This window comes from Rosa chinensis, chromosome 5 (assembly GCF_002994745.2).
Source record: "Rosa chinensis cultivar Old Blush chromosome 5, RchiOBHm-V2, whole genome shotgun sequence".
NCBI lineage: Eukaryota > Viridiplantae > Streptophyta > Magnoliopsida > Rosales > Rosaceae > Rosa > Rosa chinensis.
This window is the reverse complement of record NC_037092.1, coordinates 73,274,977-73,300,162: the sequence shown is the minus strand read 5'-3', so window position 1 is coordinate 73,300,162 and position 25,186 is coordinate 73,274,977.

The following is a 25,186-nucleotide window of genomic DNA, read 5'->3' as shown; positions in this document are numbered from 1 at the left end:
AAATTTTGGAGATGGTAGTTGTGTTATTTGGTTAGTAGATAGTAAGTGTTATTTGGATACTTTCGCTTATGATACTGGTTTACTTTGCTACACATGAAATCCATGGTAATGAGACCAGAAAATTCATGTAAGGACTTTTATGACTGGTGCTGGATGAATAGGAGCTAGATTGCCAAATACTCATGGAATTTAATGTTCCTAATCCATCTATTATTTTTCTGTTTTCATTAATAGTTTAATAAACCATAGTCGTATGACTCAAATGATTTCCTGATGCTAGTTATGGGTTTTGTATTTATGCGTTTCTGCATTCCTTACATTCACTGATGTTCTATTTGATCAAAACGTGGTAGATCTCCTATGAGTAAGAATTTGTATGGTACAGACAAAATGATTGTTAGTAACTGGGCTTAAAATGATTGCTTGATTGGGTTCTTCTTTCTGGTAAAGATTTAAGGGGAATGATAGCAACAATTAATATAAGAGACTAAAACTTGGATTTTGAACAAATTTGGTGTTTTTTGTTTACTGCAGGAGCTCCTTATTTATTGTGGCTAATTGAGTTCTATTTCTATCTTTATCATCATATGCATCTTTTTTCTATATTTGAGTTCTCCAAATGTGGATGAGCTTTCTGACATAACTAAAAATACATTCACTAAACAACAGGTATTTGGTCTTTTCTTTGTGGTTGAATCTCAGTTAATCAATTAGTAAGCCTTTATTCATGGTAATAAATAGGATTCATACTAAATGTAATTTTTTGGTGATTGTATAGGTGATCAAGATGGAGGTTGACTATCTCTGAAATTTGAAATGGGAAATCCCATTGTTCATACATACTTGAGGTAATGATGGTTCTGAAAATCATACACTCATTTCTAGTTGGTTATTATAGCTGCTCAACAAGCCTCAAACTTTGACTGATTGTTGTTCATTTGACATATATTTTGGCAGAAAATTCATTGATCTTGCTCAAGAGAGTTACTAAAAAGTAAGTTTCCTTTGTACCTTTCTCTTACATATTTGGATTTGCCAAGTTGATATTATCTGATATTGACTGCTTGCCTTTTTTGTGTTTTCTGCAGACTCCTAATATGTAGTTTGAGGCTTTGATTTACTACCTCACAGATCTAAGTGAATTACAGATGGTTTTAGTTTTGGCTACTCTTTTGATTTTTCTGTGTTTTCGCTTTTGCTCTATTCCTTCCTATAACACTACGTTACTCATCATTCAAGGTAAACCTATTCCTCACAATCTACACTTGACTAGAAATTTAACATTATAACCTACACTTGACTAGAAATTTTACACTCCTTACAATCATTTTATCTGCAGGCTCACTGGCCATTCCCTTCAAATCATATTATGGAGGTAAGAAAATGTTGTTCTAGTTGTTGGTCTGTTGTAGTGATATTATTGTGTTCTTGTCCTGAATACTATTTTAATCCACTAGTCTAGTTCTTCATAAAATTGAGTTAAATAAGACTTGCAACTTCAAGCAATGTGATAGTTATCTAGACATAAAGGTACTAAAAGCACTAGCAAATAACTTCATTCTACGTATATTATCTGCAGGGTTATGCATATATGCTCACGCACCCCGGAATACCTTCTGTTTTCTATGACCACTTCTATGATTCGGGTATTCCATCCATGATCAGAACGTGAAACTGGTACAGCAGTACAACTAGCTAGTTCCTTTATTGCCTTGTGTCTAGTAGAAGTTCTTCCTTCATCAAGCATTTGGACTTCCAGATTAGTATATATGGGCCATTTTAAACTGATGCTCATGATTAGGTTTGTGTACATGACACGAAGGTGGATTAATGGAAATTGCAATGAATGATTTTGGATATGGATTTTATGGTTTCATGAATGAGCAATTTTAATTTCCAAAATGCATACATACCAATTGTAACAGAGGACTACTAATATATGCTATCTCAAATTGCAAGCTACAATAAAAGCACACGAATGTGTGGTTTCAGCTGCACAAAAGCAACACAAAAACCAATTGGAAGTCTATTGTCTTTTTGGCATTGGGACGACAGAAAATTGTAGTCTAAATGGCAAAACAACAAGATAAGTTAGATGGAATTGTTGGCTAAAGCATATAACAACAACAACTAAGTGTGGTTGGACTTGATCACAGGCAATATAAAACACGTACTATTAGTGGTCTTTTTTATATTCAGACCACAAATATTTGTCGTCTTAATAACCTCAAACGACAATAAATTGTTGTTGTAATGAGACTGACATAACAGAAAGAATATGATATCTATTATCTAAACCATTTCCCAACATCACATAAGTACAATTTCAAAACCTTTCGCACAACACTTAAATGTCATATAAACCTACCCTAGAATGACACTTAATTGTCCTCTGATGCACTGTACGACCACAGATAATTGTCGTTTAAAGTCAATTTGCACAACATTTAATTGTTGTTGTATGCTAGAAGACACTACATATGAGTCTTCATATTTCTTACTTAAGGGCATTCAGACCACACAATTAACTAGATATCTGACTTGCAAGTACATTTCACATAATAGTATTTACAAAAGACTGTGGTTGTTTTGTTTATCAGACAATACAAAACTGTTGTTTGAATGCCTTTAAAGATACGTATCACAATGTTCCCAAAATACAAAACTCATCAGACAACACAAGACTTTTTTTTTTTATGTCATCTGAAAAATAAGATGACATAACACTTCTGTCGTCTGATGCCCCCAAGAAACGACACCGTACTAGACGACATATTTTTGTTCGTTCAGATGACAGAACAGTTCTGTCATCTGAAGGCCTTTTTGGCATAGTGCCCTAATGCTGTTTTGATCAAAACTCTTACATCCTTTGGTTATGTTGCATTTTTTTTTACATAAAACAATTGAATTACTCGTCTATAAGTTTAACTCAGAACCTCTTACTTATATAGGGGAGATTTACGCCACTAGGCAAAATGGTAATAGTGATTACGGTGTATTATTATTTTTAGTGATGTAATTATCTTTATTATGAATAAAACTTCATTTTCAATTCATACTCTTTCGACTAATGGTTGTCTCAATTGATTTTGGAGTGGATCTAAATTTTGGTAGCTGGTCCGATGTCAATACAACATTCCCTGCCGGCTTATAGCAATGTGTTCCAATACCAGCCTTTTCTGACTTATTTAAGATACCTTAGGACAGCCAACCCAATATTTCACTATTGTGGTCACTTAATTATTGCTGACTTTGATCAATCTGGCTTGATTAGTTGCCAAATCTAGTCCATGATATTTGATTCATTGACATATCAGTCTTCCATTTCGACTGACATATTGGATCATTGTTTATGGTTGAGGTTGTAGTCCTTTATTGGGTGTTATGATTCCGATCAGTTTGTAATTACAGTTTATTTGGAATGAGGATAGGTGAACAAGTTATTGGATCATTGTTTATTTTATTTTATTTCATTTATTTATTAAAAATTCACTGAAAAATTTAACAACTACAAATGTTTAGAATGGCATCCCTTATAATTTCGGGAGCTATGACAAACCAACTTTAGCTATCACTAGTGCCTAAAGCTTGATTAGCAAGTAAGTGAGCAACTATATTGGCCTCACGTTGAACATAAACAATCCGAAATTCAGGGTGATCATGCATCAGAGCTTTTCACGTCCTTGATCAGAAAACTCAAAGTTGAACAATCAGTTGAGCATTGGTTTATTTCATGAACCAACATCAAAAAGTCAGTTTCAAAGACTACCTGCAGGTATTCTAGTGATGTAGCAATTATGAGAAGGCCTCTTGAAGTTCAGTCAACTATACATGAAATGGTGATGACAATTGCACAAAGGGCTCTGTAGCCTCAACCATTAACTCGCCATTTTCGTTTTTAAATACAACACCACTGGAGGTTGAGGTAGTGATACCATAATTAATTGACATCAAGAACACATTTCATCATTTTTTTTTGGGGAGAAAATAACAACTCCATTAATAATAACAAAGAATACAATGGGTAGATGTAGAAACTGCATCAAAAATGAAAAAAATAAAGCCATCTCACTTCTAAATCAGGAAGCAGGGAGTCACGAACGTTGCCAAAACTCTGCGGCTCGAGTTCTACCCATAGTTTGCTGGGGTCTTCCTCATTGAGCTACTCCTTATGAAGCGCGTCATTCATGTGCCTTGTCATGAGGATTATGGCTTTAACTTCATTGGCCTCTCTCGTAGCTCTATTCGCTTCAAAAGCGGCAGCTTGTTGAGGAGTAAGCACGTTCTAACTTAGCTCTTGGATCGTACTAAGAATCCCATCAGCCTTAAGATGTTGGTACACATCACGGACCCACTAGTGGTATCCTGCGCCTGTTGTCTGTAGTGGAGCAAAGCACAACTTGTTCGGGTTACTCATCCTGAAAAACAACAAAAGATTAGGGTTAGTTTCGAAGTGAAAAGGCTACCACGAAAATAATATAATTTTTTAGCATAGTCGCTTCCAAAATATTAGAAATTTCCAAGCGTAGTCGCTTCCAAGAAATTCGATTCCAAGAGCGGTTGGATTAGATCGAAACAATGATGTGAGTGGTCGATCATAAAATCTCTACAAACTCTAAGTTTGGAGATCTCAACACGCTCCAAGATTGTAGTGAGCACAAACCCCCACAGTTCAGCTTAATTAGGTCTCTCCTATGATGAAGAAAGGGGAGTAGAAGAAGGGAGTTTGCAAGTCCCCGAGAAAAAGAAGAGAAAAGAAATAAAAACTTTAAAAAGGGGAACTTTTAGTAAAAATTACCTCGAAATTAGTCGCCGGAAAATTTGGCCAGAAAGTCACCGGAAAAGTCGCCTGAGGTGACGTGGCAGTACCGTTGCTGACATGGTAGCGCAGAACCTGAAGCGGTCACGCGGCAGTGCCGGTGCTAACGTGGCAATACGTTGCTGACGTGGACGATGGCGTGTTGGGCTGACGTCAGCAGGCCTCTGGGCTTACGTCAGTGGGCTTACGTCAGTGGGCTTCTGCATTGGGCTTCGTCAGTGGGCTTCTTTTCCTTTTCCTTTCTGGGCTTATCTCGTTTTGGGCTTGCAGGCTTCTGGGGTTGGGCTCGGTGGTGGTGCGAGTGCAAGGGCTGGCAGTGGCTGACTGGCTCGGAATTTCAGGGCTTCAACTGGGAGGTTGAGGGCGTATATGGCCGGTTCCAGTAAAATTCTTCCCGGTTCCCAGATTCTGGGTTATAGTTGCAGTCAGTGACAGAATTGGACGGTAATTAGTGGACAGAAAAAGTGTGAACCTGGCGGGAGATCTTGTGGTTGTTCTCGGTGTCGGTTCGGTGTCTTTCTGGCCGATTCCTGGGGTGGCGCCGCCGATTCTAGACTCCTGGAGTTGAGAGCTTCAATATATGAGGCGGTGGTGGCTAGGGTTTGAAGGCTACGAATTTAGGGTTTCAGGGTTAGGGCTTCGTGCTGATAACATGTTTTAGGGAAACGATATTTGAGAGAGAATTGTGGTGTGTTCTCATTGATAATAGGGACCTCTTTATATAGAGGATTACAATGCATAGAATCTGAATCGTACAAGGAAAGGTAATCATATCTAAGATATTCTCCGAGATTATCTCCAATTAAAACCCTATTACCACTAGGTCAAGTAACCTAGAGTTTGGGCTAGACACGATTCGGATTTACTAAAACAAAAATAGATTAATTAGGTTATTTAATCCATTTGGAGTCTCTAGAGTCATTTTCTCTCTCCTCATCAAATTTAGGAGATCCTAGTGATTTTTCTATCTAGAGAACGCAATTGGAGCAATATTTGATTATTTTTATCTTCTCTTCAAATTTTGACTAAACATTTCAGTTAAGGAGATCATTGGACCTGCTTTTACGAGTGACATTCATTTGGTCACGGGTGACTAAAGATTTGGTGGTCATTTAATTCAAGTCATTGATAATAAATTCAAGGATATGAGACCTTAAAATTCATAATTACTGTAGATCAGGTGAAGACCTGTATTAAGGTCAATCATAACACAACACGTTTTAACCACTGCAAGCGTTTTAGTGGATCCACTGTGTCTTCCCACCGAAACGTTCGAGATGTGAAACCCCCATGCCCTGCGTTCAAATGCTGGTTGGTTTAGTGTTATTTATTGAATTATAAACGTAAATATAGGTGGGGTTGCAAAGCCGTGTTGGCTGTCTGAGGCCCTAGCTGATTAGTCATTGGCCATTGGAAGCCTTTAGGATACCTTGATTAATCCGATAGAGGAGTGTCAAAAACAAAATAACACATCACATTGATATGCATAGAAAAATAAAGTGAAGTCTCATTTTCAAAGTCTAAACTTCAAAAATATCAAAATGACTGACAAAAATTAATGTTAACTTTTTAGGTGAGATTGAGAAGAAAAATGATTTAATGGAGGATAAAACCGTATTGTATATATGCACATAGGATTGAAAACAACTAACCTTCTAATTAAACTTATTCTAATAAAAAAAAAAAATTCTTCTAATTTTATGTTGGATTCAACCTCTTGATTCAAATTCCATGTTGGATACAAGTACATAGCACCCAAAATTACATAGGAATATAACAGGTGAAGATATTAATTCAATAATTAAGGTTGAGAAACTGATGACTGGACTTGGGTTATAAATTAGTGGTTTGTGGTATCATCCAGAATCATAGACAGAGAGAGCTGAGATTTTCAGGTTGTTATTGACAGAGCGAGTGGGTATACCTGTTCTCGAATACACAAGAAGATGAAGTTCCACTATATTTTCGCTATGCTAGTATTACTTCTCTTGGTTTTCTCTACTGGTATACGAATTTCTCCTCATCCTTTAAGGATATGTTGCTCTAATTTTTATTTAGTTTTTTTTCTTTTTTTACATTTTCCATGGATTATTGTTATTATTCCCTTAAATTAGTTTGTTTCTAAAATTGTTATATTTTTAAGGTACATTGCAATGCCGACTTGGGACCGTGCATCCCTGCAGCACCATAATAGACACTTGTAAGGCAACCTGCGATAGGGTATTTGGCGAGTACGATGACAATGCTAAATGCGAGGAAGACACTGTGTGTTGTTGCTTCTACTAGAATCAAGGATCCAAAACAATAAGGAAATCTTCTCGAAAAATAAATTGTTAACGCAACAATAGTTTTACTAAGTTGAGAATAAAGATTTTGCATCTTTGCTAGCCCAAGTTGGGTGTCCCAAATTCTCTTCCTTCTTTTTGTGCGTGTTCATGATAAACTGTTTCCAAAAATGAAATATGTGTTTGAAGTCTTAACTTAAATGATATTTGCTTGTTAGAGCAATTTTATTAAAAAAATTCTGTTATGTGGACGAAAAAATCAAACTGGATAATGTTAGATTAACCACATTTTTGGATATCACTGGAATCTCACTTTTTGTGACACTTTGATGTGGCTCAACCATGTCATTTAATGACTTATTTGATAGGTTGGGTTATGTGACAAAGCCACATAAGATAGGATGCATGTGGTACCAACACGATGGTTCACCTAACATTACTCAAATGTTTTAAATTAAAATATTCATTAAAACATTTACACAACTACAATCGTTTAGAATAACATCCCTTATAATTTCGGGAGTTATGACAAACCAATTTTGACTATCACTAGTGCCTAAAGCTTGATTAGCAAGTAAGTGAGCAACTACATTGACCTCGCGTTGAACAAAAACTATCCGAAATTCAGGGTGATCCCGCATTAGAGATTTTCACGTCCTCGATTAAGCCTAAAGTCAAACAATTAGTTGAGCATTGGTTTATTGCATGAACCAACATCAAAAAAGCAGTTTCAAAGACAACCTGCGTGTATTGTAGTGATGTAGCCATTTTGAGATCCTCTTGATGCTCTGTCAACTCTGCATCAAATGGTGATGGCAACTGCACAAACAGCTTTGTAGCCCCAACCATTAACTCACCATTTTCGTTTTTCTGAATACAACACCACTGCCTCCTTGTTGACTTCCTGAGCTTTGAGGTAGTAATACCATAATTAATATAAATTAAATATTTATTGACATCGAGACTAATTTATTTCATTTAAGACGGTCATAACTTTAATCACAAAAACAATAACGAAGCTATTATCATCATGAAGTCTAGTGACTCAATTTATAATAGTAAAGATAATTCATCATAGCTATATATAGAGGAAAGTAAACCTAAGGCACTGCCGTCGTCTTCTCCGTGCGCTGCCACCCAACTGCTACGTCTTCATAAACAACCAATCTGCACTATGCTTTAAGGCAACATCTTGCTTTGGAACTGCAGGGGAATAGTAAACAATGAAACACAACGAGCCTTAGTGGTTATCGTGCTCGCGAAGAAACCAATCCTAATTTTCCTCTCTGAAACTCTAGCACAGAAGAGTACTATTGAGTCGCTCACTCGCAGAATGGGATTCAAAGACTATTTTTGTGTTCCAGAAGAACATAACTCACAAGGACTAGCCATAATCTGGACGGAGGACACACATGTAGATGTGCACAGTCACTCTCGAAATCATATTAATGCGGAGCTATGGAAACTGGGTACGGACTTATCGAGATTTACATGAATCAGGCTCCCTTGATCGAGGCGCACCTAGAGTGCGGTGAGGATTTACATGATCTTTGGGTGGCACCACCACCATAGCCGGAGGCTCTGCCCCTCTCTCTCTCTCTTCACACGTTGACCTCTACGGTTCTGTGCACGCCTATCTTGGCTATTTCCTTCCTCTTTAGGGTGTGGACCAGAACGTCCAGAATAATCCATTTCCTTTGGGTTTCGCTCCTGGGGCCCACCCTTAGGGGCGCGACTATAATTAGACTCCGGAATTGGCTTTTCTCCCATGGGTCTAGAGTTATAGTTCTTCACAAGTATGTTGTCGTGCTTTTCAGCTACGTTCATGGCTCCAATAAGCTCATGAAATCTTGTGATGCGTCCAGCATTGACATCAATCCGATAGTTCTTGGCTATCATCAATGCAGAGACGGGGAAGGTAGAGAGAATCTTCTCGATCAACATTGTATCAGTGATTTTCTGCCCCCAGAATTCCATCAAAGACTTGAAACGAAGTGCTTCAAATTTGCACTCAAGTACAGACTTGAAATCACAGAAGCGGAGGCTATGTCATCTCACTTCTAAATCAGGAAGCAGGGAGTCATGAACGTTGCCAAAACGCTGCTCGAGTTCTACCCATAGTTTGCTGGGGTCTTCCTCATTGAGCTACTCCTTCTGAAGCGCGTCATTCATGTGCCTTGTCATGAGGATTATGGCTTTAACTTCATTGGCCCCTCTCGTAGCTCTATTCGCTTCAAAAGCAGCAGCTTGTTGAGGAGTAAGCACGTTCTGACTTAGATCTTGGATCGTACTAAGAATCCCATCAGCCTTAAGATGCTGGTACACATCACGGACCCACTAGTGGTATCCTGCGCCTGTTGTCTGTAGTGGAGCAAAGCACAACTTGTTCGGGTTACTCATCCTGAAAAACAACAAAAGATTAGGGTTAGTTTCGAAGCGAAAAGGCTACCACGAAAATAATAGAATTTTTTAGCATAGTCGCTTCCAAAATATTAGGAATTTCCGAGCGTAGTCGCTTCCAAGAAATTCGATTCCAAGAGCGGTTGGATTAGATCGAAACAATGATGTGAGTGGTCGATCATAAAATCTCTACAAACTCTAAGTTTGGAGATCCCAACACGCTCCAAGATTGTAGTGCTCACTCTAAGCTGAACTGTGGGGGTTTGTGCTCACTACACCCCCACAGTTCAGCTTAATTAGGTCTCTCCTATGATGAAGAAAGGGGAGTAGAAGAAGGGAGTTTGCAAGTCCCCGAGAAAATGAAGAGAAAAGAAATAAAAACTTCAAAAAGGGGAACTTTTAGTAAAAATTACCTCGAAATTAGTCGCAGGAAAATTTAGCCAGAAAGTCACCGGAAAAGTCGCCTGAGGTGACGTGGAAGTACCGTTGCTGACATGGTAGCGCTGAACATGAAGCGGTCACGCGGCAGTGCCGGTGCTGACGTGGCAATACGTTGCTGACGTGGACGATGGCGTGTTGGGCTGACGTCAGCAGGCCTCTGGGCTTACGTCAGTGGGCTTCTGCATTGGGCTTCGTCAGTGGGCTTCTTTACCTTTTCCTTTCTGGGCTTATCTCGTTTTGGGCTTGCAGGCTTCTGGGGTTGGGCTCGGTGGTGGTGCGAGTGCAAGGGCTGGCAGTGGCTGACTGGCTCGGAATTTCAGGGCTTCAACTGGGAGGTTGAGGGCGTATATGGCCGGTTCCAGTAAAATTCTTCCCGGTTCCCAGATTCTGGGTTATAGTTGCAGTCAGTGACAGAATTGGACGGTAATTAGTGGACAGAAAAAGTGTGAACCTGGCGGGAGATCTTGTGGTTGTTCTCGGTGTCGGTTCGGTGTCTTTCTGGCCGATTCCTGGGGTGGCGCCGCCGATTCTAGACTCCTGGAGTTGAGAGCTTCAATATATGAGGCAGTGGTGGCTAGGGTTTGAAGGCTACGAATTTAGGGTTTCAGGGTTAGGGCTTCGTGCTGATAACATGTTTTAGGGAAACGATATTTGAGAGAGAATTGTGGTGTGTTCTCATTGATAATAGGGACCTCTTTATATAGAGGATTACAATGCATAGAATCTGAATCGTACAAGGAAAGGTAATCATATCTAAGATATTCTCCGAGATTATCTCCAATTAAAACCCTATTACCACTAGGTCAAGTAACCTAGAGTTTGGGCTAGACACGATTCGGATTTACTAAAACAAAAATAGATTAATTAGGTTATTTAATCCATTTGGAGTCTCTAGAGTCATTTTCTCTCTCCTCATCAAATTTAGGAGATCCTAGTGATTTTTCTATCTAGAGAACGCAATTGGAGCAATATTTGATTATTTTTATCTTCTCTTCAAATTTTGACTAAACATTTCAGTTAAGGAGATCATTGGACCTGCTTTTACGAGTGACATTCATTTGGTCACGGGTGACTAAAGATTTGGTGGTCATTTAATTCAAGTCATTGATAATAAATTCAAGGATATGAGACCTTAAAATTCATAATTACTGTAGATCAGGTGAAGACCTGTATTAAGGTCAATCATAACACAACACGTTTTAACCACTGCAAGCGTTTTAGTGGATCCACTGTGTCTTCCCACCGAAACGTTCGAGATGTGAAACCCCCATGCCCTGCGTTCAAATGCTGGTTGGTTTAGTGTTATTTATTGAATTATAAACGTAAATATAGGTGGGGTTGCAAAGCCGTGTTGGCTGTCTGAGGCCCTAGCTGATTAGTCATTGGCCATTGGAAGCCTTTAGGATACCTTGATTAATCCGATAGAGGAGTGTCAAAAACAAAATAACACATCACATTGATATGCATAGAAAAATAAAGTGAAGTCTCATTTTCAAAGTCTAAACTTCAAAAATATCAAAATGACTGACAAAAATTAATGTTAACTTTTTAGGTGAGATTGAGAAGAAAAATGATTTAATGGAGGATAAAACCGTATTGTATATATGCACATAGGATTGAAAACAACTAACCTTCTAATTAAACTTATTCTAATAAAAAAAAAAAATTCTTCTAATTTTATGTTGGATTCAACCTCTTGATTCAAATTCCATGTTGGATACAAGTACATAGCACCCAAAATTACATAGGAATATAACAGGTGAAGATATTAATTCAATAATTAAGGTTGAGAAACTGATGACTGGACTTGGGTTATAAATTAGTGGTTTGTGGTATCATCCAGAATCATAGACAGAGAGAGCTGAGATTTTCAGGTTGTTATTGACAGAGCGAGTGGGTATACCTGTTCTCGAATACACAAGAAGATGAAGTTCCACTATATTTTCGCTATGCTAGTATTACTTCTCTTGGTTTTCTCTACTGGTATACGAATTTCTCCTCATCCTTTAAGGATATGTTGCTCTAATTTTTATTTAGTTTTTTTTTCTTTTTTTACATTTTCCATGGATTATTGTTATTATTCCCTTAAATTAGTTTGTTTCTAAAATTGTTATATTTTTAAGGTACATTGCAATGCCGACTTGGGACCGTGCATCCCTGCAGCACCATAATAGACACTTGTAAGGCAACCTGCGATAGGGTATTTGGCGAGTACGATGACAATGCTAAATGCGAGGAAGACACTGTGTGTTGTTGCTTCTACTAGAATCAAGGATCCAAAACAATAAGGAAATCTTCTCGAAAAATAAATTGTTAACGCAACAATAGTTTTACTAAGTTGAGAATAAAGATTTTGCATCTTTGATAGCCCAAGTTGGGTGTCCCAAATTCTCTTCCTTCTTTTTGTGCGTGTTCATGATAAACTGTTTCCAAAAATGAAATATGTGTTTGAAGTCTTAACTTAAATGATATTTGCTTGTTAGAGCAATTTTATTAAAAAAATTCTGTTATGTGGACGAAAAAATCAAACTGGATAATGTTAGATTAACCACATTTTTGGATATCACTGGAATCTCACTTTTTGTGACACTTTGATGTGGCTCAACCATGTCATTTAATGACTTATTTGATAGGTTGGGTTATGTGACAAAGCCACATAAGATAGGATGCATGTGGTACCAACACGATGGTTCACCTAACATTACTCAAATGTTTTAAATTAAAATATTCATTAAAACATTTACACAACTACAATCGTTTAGAATAACATCCCTTATAATTTCGGGAGTTATGACAAACCAATTTTGACTATCACTAGTGCCTAAAGCTTGATTAGCAAGTAAGTGAGCAACTACATTGACCTCGCGTTGAACAAAAACTATCCGAAATTCAGGGTGATCCCGCATTAGAGATTTTCACGTCCTCGATTAAGCCTAAAGTCAAACAATTAGTTGAGCATTGGTTTATTGCATGAACCAACATCAAAAAATCAGTTTCAAAGACAACCTGCGTGTATTGTAGTGATGTAGCCATTTTGAGATCCTCTTGATGCTCTGTCAACTCTGCATCAAATGGTGATGGCAACTGCACAAACAGCTTTGTAGCCCCAACCATTAACTCACCATTTTCGTTTTTCTGAATACAACACCACTGCCTCCTTGTTGACTTCCTGAGCTTTGAGGTAGTAATACCATAATTAATATAAATTAAATATTTATTGACATCGAGACTAATTTATTTCATTTAAGACGGTCATAACTTTAATCACAAAAACAATAACGAAGCTATTATCATCATGAAGTCTAGTGACTCAATTTATAATAGTAAAGATAATTCATCATAGCTATATATAGAGGAAAGTAAACCTAAGGCACTGCCGTCGTCTTCTCCGTGCGCTGCCACCCAACTGCTACGTCTTCATAAACAACCAATCTGCACTATGCTTTAAGGCAACATCTTGCTTTGGAACTGCAGGGGAATAGTAAACAATGAAACACAACGAGCCTTAGTGGTTATCGTGCTCGCGAAGAAACCAATCCTAATTTTCCTCTCTGAAACTCTAGCACAGAAGAGTACTATTGAGTCGCTCACTCGCAGAATGGGATTCAAAGACTATTTTTGTGTTCCAGAAGAACATAACTCACAAGGACTAGCCATAATCTGGACGGAGGACACACATGTAGATGTGCACAGTCACTCTCGAAATCATATTAATGCGGAGCTATGGAAACTGGGTACGGACTTATCGAGATTTACATGAATCAGGCTCCCTTGATCGAGGCGCACCTAGAGTGCGGTGAGGATTTACATGATCTTTGGGTGGCACCACCACCATAGCCGGAGGCTCTGCCCCTCTCTCTCTCTCTTCACACGTTGACCTCTACGGTTCTGTGCACGCCTATCTTGGCTATTTCCTTCCTCTTTAGGGTGTGGACCAGAACGTCCAGAATAATCCATTTCCTTTGGGTTTCGCTCCTGGGGCCCACCCTTAGGGGCGCGACTATAATTAGACTCCGGAATTGGCTTTTCTCCCATGGGTCTAGAGTTATAGTTCTTCACAAGTATGTTGTCGTGCTTTTCAGCTACGTTCATGGCTCCAATAAGCTCATGAAATCTTGTGATGCGTCCAGCATTGACATCAATCCGATAGTTCTTGGCTATCATCAATGCAGAGACGGGGAAGGTAGAGAGAATCTTCTCGATCAACATTGTATCAGTGATTTTCTGCCCCCAGAATTCCATCAAAGACTTGAAACGAAGTGCTTCAAATTTGCACTCAAGTACAGACTTGAAATCACAGAAGCGGAGGCTATGTCATCTCACTTCTAAATCAGGAAGCAGGGAGTCATGAACGTTGCCAAAACGCTGCTCGAGTTCTACCCATAGTTTGCTGGGGTCTTCCTCATTGAGCTACTCCTTCTGAAGCGCGTCATTCATGTGCCTTGTCATGAGAATTATGGCTTTAACTTCATTGGCCCCTCTCGTAGCTCTATTCGCTTCAAAAGCAGCAGCTTGTTGAGGAGTAAGCACGTTCTGACTTAGATCTTGGATCGTACTAAGAATCCCATCAGCCTTAAGATGCTGGTACACATCACGGACCCACTAGTGGTATCCTGCGCCTGTTGTCTGTAGTGGAGCAAAGCACAACTTGTTCGGGTTACTCATCCTGAAAAACAACAAAAGATTAGGGTTAGTTTCGAAGCGAAAAGGCTACCACGAAAATAATAGAATTTTTTAGCATAGTCGCTTCCAAAATATTAGGAATTTCCGAGCGTAGTCGCTTCCAAGAAATTCGATTCCAAGAGCGGTTGGATTAGATCGAAACAATGATGTGAGTGGTCGATCATAAAATCTCTACAAACTCTAAGTTTGGAGATCCCAACACGCTCCAAGATTGTAGTGCTCACTCTAAGCTGAACTGTGGGGGTTTGTGCTCACTACACCCCCACAGTTCAGCTTAATTAGGTCTCTCCTATGATGAAGAAAGGGGAGTAGAAGAAGGGAGTTTGCAAGTCCCCGAGAAAATGAAGAGAAAAGAAATAAAAACTTCAAAAAGGGGAACTTTTAGTAAAAATTACCTCGAAATTAGTCGCATGAAAATTTAGCCAGAAAGTCACCGGAAAAGTCGCCTGAGGTGACGTGGAAGTACCGTTGCTGACATGGTAGCGCTGAACATGAAGCGGTCACGCGGCAGTGCCGGTGCTGACGTGGCAATACGTTGCTGACGTGGACGATGGCGTGTTGGGCTGACGTCAGCAGGCCTCTGGGCTTACGTCAGTGGGCTTCTGCATTGGGCTTCGTCAGTGGGCTTCTTTACCTTTTCCTTTCTGGGCTTATCTCGTTTTGGGCTTGCAGGCTTCTGGGGTTGGGCTCGGTGGTGGTGCGAGTGCAAGGGCTGGCAGTGGCTGACTGGCTCGGAATTTCAGGGCTTCAACTGGGAGGTTGAGGGCGTATATGGCCGGTTCCAGTAAAATTCTTCCCGGTTCCCAGATTCTGGGTTATAGTTGCAGTCAGTGACAGAATTGGACGGTAATTAGTGGACAGAAAAAGTGTGAACCTGGCGGGAGATCTTGTGGTTGTTCTCGGTGTCGGTTCGGTGTCTTTCTGGCCGATTCCTGGGGTGGCGCCGCCGATTCTAGACTCCTGGAGTTGAGAGCTTCAATATATGAGGCGGTGGTGGCTAGGGTTTGAAGGCTACGAATTTAGGGTTTCAGGGTTAGGGCTTCGTGCTGATAACATGTTTTAGGGAAACGATATTTGAGAGAGAATTGTGGTGTGTTCTCATTGATAATAGGGACCTCTTTATATAGAGGATTACAATGCATAGAATCTGAATCGTACAAGGAAAGGTAATCATATCTAAGATATTCTCCGAGATTATCTCCAATTAAAACCCTATTACCACTAGGTCAAGTAACCTAGAGTTTGGGCTAGACACGATTCGGATTTACTAAAACAAAAATAGATTAATTAGGTTATTTAATCCATTTGGAGTCTCTAGAGTCATTTTCTCTCTCCTCATCAAATTTAGGAGATCCTAGTGATTTTTCTATCTAGAGAACGCAATTGGAGCAATATTTGATTATTTTTATCTTCTCTTCAAATTTTGACTAAACATTTCAGTTAAGGAGATCATTGGACCTACTTTTACGAGTGACATTCATTTGGTCACGGGTGACTAAAGATTTGGTGGTCATTTAATTCAAGTCATTGATAATAAATTCAAGGATATGAGACCTTAAAATTCATAATTACTGTAGATCAGGTGAAGACCTGTATTAAGGTCAATCATAACACAACACGTTTTAACCACTGCAAGCGTTTTAGTGGATCCACTGTGTCTTCCCACCGAAACGTTCGAGATGTGAAACCCCCATGCCCTGCGTTCAAATGCTGGTTGGTTTAGTGTTATTTATTGAATAATAAACGTAAATATAGGTGGGGTTGCAAAGCCGTGTTGGCTGTCTGAGGCCCTAGCTGATTAGTCATTGGCCATTGGAAGCCTTTAGGATACCTTGATTAATCCGATAGAGGAGTGTCAAAAACAAAATAACACATCACATTGATATGCATAGAAAAATAAAGTGAAGTCTCATTTTCAAAGTCTAAACTTCAAAAATATCAAAATGACTGACAAAAATTAATGTTAACTTTTTAGGTGAGATTGAGAAGAAAAATGATTTAATGGAGGATAAAACCGTATTGTATATATGCACATAGGATTGAAAACAACTAACCTTCTAATTAAACTTATTCTAATAAAAAAAAAAAAATTCTTCTAATTTTATGTTGGATTCAACCTCTTGATTCAAATTCCATGTTGGATACAAGTACATAGCACCCAAAATTACATAGGAATATAACAGGTGAAGATATTAATTCAATAATTAAGGTTGAGAAACTGATGACTGGACTTGGGTTATAAATTAGTGGTTTGTGGTATCATCCAGAATCATAGACAGAGAGAGCTGAGATTTTCAGGTTGTTATTGACAGAGCGAGTGGGTATACCTATTCTCGAATACACAAGAAGATGAAGTTCCACTATATTTTCGCTATGCTAGTATTACTTCTCTTGGTTTTCTCTACTGGTATACGAATTTCTCCTCATCCTTTAAGGATATGTTGCTCTAATTTTTATTTAGTTTTTTTTCTTTTTTTACATTTTCCATGGATTATTGTTATTATTCCCTTAAATTAGTTTGTTTCTAAAATTGTTATATTTTTAAGGTACATTGCAATGCCGACTTGGGACCGTGCATCCCTGCAGCACCATAATAGACACTTGTAAGGCAACCTGCGATAGGGTATTTGGCGAGTACGATGACAATGCTAAATGCGAGGAAGACACTGTGTGTTGTTGCTTCTACTAGAATCAAGGATCCAAAACAATAAGGAAATCTTCTCGAAAAATAAATTGTTAACGCAACAATAGTTTTACTAAGTTGAGAATAAAGATTTTGCATCTTTGCTAGCCCAAGTTGGGTGTCCCAAATTCTCTTCCTTCTTTTTGTGCGTGTTCATGATAAACTGTTTCCAAAAATGAAATATGTGTTTGAAGTCTTAACTTAAATGATATTTGCTTGTTAGAGCAATTTTATTAAAAAAATTCTGTTATGTGGACGAAAAAATCAAACTGGATAATGTTAGATTAACCACATTTTTGGATATCACTGGAATCTCACTTTTTGTGACACTTTGATGTGGCTCAACCATGTCATTTAATGACTTATTTGATAGGTTGGGTTATGTGACAAAGCCACATAAGATAGGATGCATGTGGTACCAACACGATGGTTCACCTAACATTACTCAAATGTTTTAAATTAAAATATTCATTAAAACATTTACACAACTACAATCGTTTAGAATAACATCCCTTATAATTTCGGGAGTTATGACAAACCAATTTTGACTATCACTAGTGCCTAAAGCTTGATTAGCAAGTAAGTGAGCAACTACATTGACCTCGCGTTGAACAAAAACTATCCGAAATTCAGGGTGATCCCGCATTAGAGATTTTCACGTCCTCGATTAAGCCTAAAGTCAAACAATTAGTTGAGCATTGGTTTATTGCATGAACCAACATCAAAAAAGCAGTTTCAAAGACAACCTGCGTGTATTGTAGTGATGTAGCCATTTTGAGATCCTCTTGATGCTCTGTCAACTCTGCATCAAATGGTGATGGCAACTGCACAAACAGCTTTGTAGCCCCAACCATTAACTCACCATTTTCGTTTTTCTGAATACAACACCACTGCCTCCTTGTTGACTTCCTGAGCTTTGAGGTAGTAATACCATAATTAATATAAATTAAATATTTATTGACATCGAGACTAATTTATTTCATTTAAGACGGTCATAACTTTAATCACAAAAACAATAACGAAGCTATTATCATCATGAAGTCTAGTGACTCAATTTATAATAGTAAAGATAATTCATCATAGCTATATATAGAGGAAAGTAAACCTAAGGCACTGCCGTCGTCTTCTCCGTGCGCTGCCACCCAACTGCTACGTCTTCATAAACAACCAATCTGCACTATGCTTTAAGGCAACATCTTGCTTTGGAACTGCAGGGGAATAGTAAACAATGAAACACAACGAGCCTTAGTGGTTATCGTGCTCGCGAAGAAACCAATCCTAATTTTCCTCTCTGAAACTCTAGCACAGAAGAGTACTATTGAGTCGCTCACTCGCAGAATGGGATTCAAAGACTATTTTTGTGTTCCAGAAGAACATAACTCACAAGGACTAGCCATAATCTGGACGGAGGACACACATGCAGATGTGCACAGTCACTCTCGAAATCATATTAATGCGGAGCTATGGAAACTGGGTACGGACTTATCGAGATTTACATGAATCAGGCTCCCTTGATCGAGGCGCACCTAGAGTGCGGTGAGGATTTACATGATCTTTGGGTGGCACCACCACCATAGCCGGAGGCTCTGCCCCTCTCTCTCTCTCTTCACACGTTGACCTCTACGGTTCTGTGCACGCCTATCTTGGCTATTTCCTTCCTCTTTAGGGTGTGGACCAGAACGTCCAGAATAATCCATTTCCTTTGGGTTTCGCTCCTGGGGCCCACCCTTAGGGGCGCGACTATAATTAGACTCCGGAATTGGCTTTTCTCCCATGGGTCTAGAGTTATAGTTCTTCACAAGTATGTTGTCGTGCTTTTCAGCTACGTTCATGGCTCCAATAAGCTCATGAAATCTTGTGATGCGTCCAGCATTGACATCAATCCGATAGTTCTTGGCTATCATCAATGCAGAGACGGGGAAGGTAGAGAGAATCTTCTCGATCAACATTGTATCAGTGATTTTCTGCCCCCAGAATTCCATCAAAGACTTGAAACGAAGTGCTTCAAATTTGCACTCAAGTACAGACTTGAAATCACAGAAGCGGAGGCTATGTCATCTCACTTCTAAATCAGGAAGCAGGGAGTCATGAACGTTGCCAAAACGCTGCTCGAGTTCTACCCATAGTTTGCTGGGGTCTTCCTCATTGAGCTACTCCTTCTGAAGCGCGTCATTCATGTGCCTTGTCATGAGAATTATGGCTTTAACTTCATTGGCCCCTCTCGTAGCTCTATTCGCTTCAAAAGCAGCAGCTTGTTGAGGAGTAAGCACGTTCTGACTTAGATCTTGGATCGTACTAAGAATCCCATCAGCCTTAAGATGCTGGTACACATCACGGACCCACTAGTGGTATCCTGCGCCTGTTGTCTGTAGTGGAGCAAAGCACAACTTGTTCGGGTTACTCATCCTGAAAAACAACAAAAGATTAGGGTTAGTTTCGAAGCGAAAAGGCTACCACGAAAATAATAGAATTTTTTAGCATAGTCGCTTCCAAAATATTAGGAATTTCCGAGCGTAGTCGCTTCCAAGAAATTCGATTCCAAGAGCGGTTGGATTAGATCGAAACAATGATGTGAGTGGTCGATCATAAAATCTCTACAAACTCTAAGTTTGGAGATCCCAACACGCTCCAAGATTGTAGTGCTCACTCTAAGCTGAACTGTGGGGGTTTGTGCTCACTACACCCCCACAGTTCAGCTTAATTAGGTCTCTCCTATGATGAAGAAAGGGGAGTAGAAGAAGGGAGTTTGCAAGTCCCCGAGAAAATGAAGAGAAAAGAAATAAAAACTTCAAAAAGGGGAACTTTTAGTAAAAATTACCTCGAAATTAGTCGCATGAAAATTTAGCCAGAAAGTCACCGGAAAAGTCGCCTGAGGTGACGTGGAAGTACCGTTGCTGACATGGTAGCGCTGAACATGAAGCGGTCACGCGGCAGTGCCGGTGCTGACGTGGCAATACGTTGCTGACGTGGACGATGGCGTGTTGGGCTGACGTCAGCAGGCCTCTGGGCTTACGTCAGTGGGCTTCTGCATTGGGCTTCGTCAGTGGGCTTCTTTACCTTTTCCTTTCTGGGCTTATCTCGTTTTGGGCTTGCAGGCTTCTGGGGTTGGGCTCGGTGGTGGTGCGAGTGCAAGGGCTGGCAGTGGCTGACTGGCTCGGAATTTCAGGGCTTCAACTGGGAGGTTGAGGGCGTATATGGCCGGTTCCAGTAAAATTCTTCCCGGTTCCCAGATTCTGGGTTATAGTTGCAGTCAGTGACAGAATTGGACGGTAATTAGTGGACAGAAAAAGTGTGAACCTGGCGGGAGATCTTGTGGTTGTTCTCGGTGTCGGTTCGGTGTCTTTCTGGCCGATTCCTGGGGTGGCGCCGCCGATTCTAGACTCCTGGAGTTGAGAGCTTCAATATATGAGGCGGTGGTGGCTAGGGTTTGAAGGCTACGAATTTAGGGTTTCAGGGTTAGGGCTTCGTGCTGATAACATGTTTTAGGGAAACGATATTTGAGAGAGAATTGTGGTGTGTTCTCATTGATAATAGGGACCTCTTTATATAGAGGATTACAATGCATAGAATCTGAATCGTACAAGGAAAGGTAATCATATCTAAGATATTCTCCGAGATTATCTCCAATTAAAACCCTATTACCACTAGGTCAAGTAACCTAGAGTTTGGGCTAGACACGATTCGGATTTACTAAAACAAAAATAGATTAATTAGGTTATTTAATCCATTTGGAGTCTCTAGAGTCATTTTCTCTCTCCTCATCAAATTTAGGAGATCCTAGTGATTTTTCTATCTAGAGAACGCAATTGGAGCAATATTTGATTATTTTTATCTTCTCTTCAAATTTTGACTAAACATTTCAGTTAAGGAGATCATTGGACCTGCTTTTACGAGTGACATTCATTTGGTCACGGGTGACTAAAGATTTGGTGGTCATTTAATTCAAGTCATTGATAATAAATTCAAGGATATGAGACCTTAAAATTCATAATTACTGTAGATCAGGTGAAGACCTGTATTAAGGTCAATCATAACACAACACGTTTTAACCACTGCAAGCGTTTTAGTGGATCCACTGTGTCTTCCCACCGAAACGTTCGAGATGTGAAACCCCCATGCCCTGCGTTCAAATGCTGGTTGGTTTAGTGTTATTTATTGAATTATAAACGTAAATATAGGTGGGGTTGCAAAGCCGTGTTGGCTGTCTGAGGCCCTAGCTGATTAGTCATTGGCCATTGGAAGCCTTTAGGATACCTTGATTAATCCGATAGAGGAGTGTCAAAAACAAAATAACACATCACATTGATATGCATAGAAAAATAAAGTGAAGTCTCATTTTCAAAGTCTAAACTTCAAAAATATCAAAATGACTGACAAAAATTAATGTTAACTTTTTAGGTGAGATTGAGAAGAAAAATGATTTAATGGAGGATAAAACCGTATTGTATATATGCACATAGGATTGAAAACAACTAACCTTCTAATTAAACTTATTCTAATAAAAAAAAAAATTCTTCTAATTTTATGTTGGATTCAACCTCTTGATTCAAATTCCATGTTGGATACAAGTACATAGCACCCAAAATTACATAGGAATATAACAGGTGAAGATATTAATTCAATAATTAAGGTTGAGAAACTGATGACTGGACTTGGGTTATAAATTAGTGGTTTGTGGTATCATCCAGAATCATAGACAGAGAGAGCTGAGATTTTCAGGTTGTTATTGACAGAGCGAGTGGGTATACCTGTTCTCGAATACACAAGAAGATGAAGTTCCACTATATTTTCGCTATGCTAGTATTACTTCTCTTGGTTTTCTCTACTGGTATACGAATTTCTCCTCATCCTTTAAGGATATGTTGCTCTAATTTTTATTTAGTTTTTTTTCTTTTTTTACATTTTCCATGGATTATTGTTATTATTCCCTTAAATTAGTTTGTTTCTAAAATTGTTATATTTTTAAGGTACATTGCAATGCCGACTTGGGACCGTGCATCCCTGCAGCACCATAATAGACACTTGTAAGGCAACCTGCGATAGGGTATTTGGCGAGTACGATGACAATGCTAAATGCGAGGAAGACACTGTGTGTTGTTGCTTCTACTAGAATCAAGGATCCAAAACAATAAGGAAATCTTCTCAAAAAATAAATTGTTAACGCAACAATAGTTTTACTAAGTTGAGAATAAAGATTTTGCATCTTTGCTAGCCCAAGTTGGGTGTCCCAAATTCTCTTCCTTCTTTTTGTGCGTGTTCATGATAAACTGTTTCCAAAAATGAAATATGTGTTTGAAGTCTTAACTTAAATGATATTTTCTTGTTAGAGCAATTTTATTAAAAAAATTCTGTTATGTGGACGAAAAAATCAAACTGGATAATGTTAGATTAACCACATTTTTGGATATCACTGGAATCTCACTTTTTGTGACACTTTGATGTGGCTCAACCATGTCATTTAATGACTTATTTGATAGGTTGGGTTATGTGACAAAGCCACATAAGATAGGATGCATGTGGTACCAACACGATGGTTCACCTAACATTACTCAAATGTTTTAAATTAAAATATTCATTAAAACATTTACACAACTACAATCGTTTAGAATAACATCCCTTATAATTTCGGGAGTTATGACAAACCAATTTTGACTATCACTAGTGCCTAAAGCTTGATTAGCAAGTAAGTGAGCAACTACATTGACCTCGCGTTGAACAAAAACTATCCGAAATTCAGGGTGATCCCGCATTAGAGATTTTCACGTCCTCGATTAAGCCTAAAGTCAAACAATTAGTTGAGCATTGGTTTATTGCATGAACCAACATCAAAAAAGTAGTTTCAAAGACAACCTGCGTGTATTGTAGTGATGTAGCCATTTTGAGATCCTCTTGATGCTCTGTCAACTCTGCATCAAATGGTGATGGCAACTACACAAACAGCTTTGTAGCCCCAACCATTAACTCACCATTTTCGTTTTTCTGAATACAACACCACTGCCTCCTTGTTGACTTCCTGAGCTTTGAGGTAGTAATACCATAATTAATATAAATTAAATATTTATTGACATCGAGACTAATTTATTTCATTTAAGACGGTCATAACTTTAATCACAAAAACAATAACGAAGCTATTATCATCATGAAGTCTAGTGACTCAATTTATAATAGTAAAGATAATTCAATCATAGCTATATATAGAGGAAAGTAAACCTAAGGCACTGCCGTCGTCTTCTCCGTGCGCTGCCACCCAACTGCTACGTCTTCATAAACAACCAATCTGCACTATGCTTTAAGGCAACATCTTGTTTTGGAACTGCAGGGGAATAGTAAACAATGAAACACAACGAGCCTTAGTGGTTATCGTGCTCGCGAAGAAACCAATCCTAATTTTCCTCTCTGAAACTCTAGCACAGAAGAGTACTATTGAGTCGCTCACTCGCAGAATGGGATTCAAAGACTATTTTTGTGTTCCAGAAGAACATAACTCACAAGGACTAGCCATAATCTGGACGGAGCACACACATGCAGATGTGCACAGTCACTCTCGAAATCATATTGATGCGGACCTATGGAGATTTACATGAATCCATGGAGTTGCTACAAGAAGAGGAGGAGACCATACTTGGAATTTAATCAAAACCTTAGCGGCTCAAGCTTGTCTCTTGCCCTGGTTGATGGCGGGATATTTTAATGAGGTCATGACACGAAGGGATAAGTCTGGAGTCCCTCCACGAGCCCTAGCAGCAATGACGAAGTTTAGGAGAACTATGACCTCTTGTGGACTCAGTGATTTGGGTTTTATTGGTAGTAGATTCAGTTGGTTCAGCAAACACACTAAGGAAATGTTAGATAGGGGTTTTCAAAGTGTGCAATGGCGCAGCAAGTTCCCATTAAATCGTGTCATTACTCTCAGTCCAACTGAATCTGATCATTGCCTTCTACTCATTGAAGCCTTTTGTGAAAGACAAGTGAGAAAGAAAATCAACAGGCCTTTTCGCTTTGAGGAAGGTTGGTTTAGCATAGAGGAGTGTTTGAATCGGCAACAATGGTCCACGCCTACGATTGGCAATGCACTACAACAAATAGGAAACAAAACAAAGGCTTTTGGTGACAAATTAAGCCTTTATCATCGCACGGATTTTAATCAACAGCATACAGAGATGCGAGTTGTTCAGGAAAAGCTCAATGACCTCATGTGGCAACCGCATTATCTACAACTATATAAGGAGCAAAGAAATCTTCATGTTCGTTATAGTCAATTACTGTCATTGCAAGAGACATATTGGAGGCCAAGATCTAGAGCCTTCTGGTTGAAGAGGGGTGATAGAAACACAGCTTTTTTTCATAGAAAAGAAAGTAACAGAAGAAGTTGAAATCTCATAAAGGGACTTCTGAATGAACATGGTATGTGGCAGAATGAACCACAAGAAATACAAGGAATTCTTTTGAGATATTTCAAGAACATCTTCTCACCTGAACAAATTGATGAGGAGGCTATTACCATTATTATTGCTGCAACTCCTTGCCGTGTAACACCGCAAATGAATGAAGCACTACTTGCTCCATATTCTAATGAGGAGATAAAGAAGGCTCTTTTCCAAATGCATCCATAAAAAACTCCCGGACCTGATGGTATGTCTCCATTCTTCTATCAAAAATATTGGAATGTAGTGTGTGAAGATGTTGGCTTAGCAGTTAGAAACTTGCTTGAACATGGAGATATGTGGCCTCACTCCAGTCATACCTATCTATGCTTGATCCCGAAGATCCAGGACCCCAAAGAAGCAATGCTTTTTCGACCTATAGCTTTATGCGCGCAATGTCATTTGCAGAATTAGTTCCAAAGTTGTGGCAAACAAACTTAAGATTTGGCTT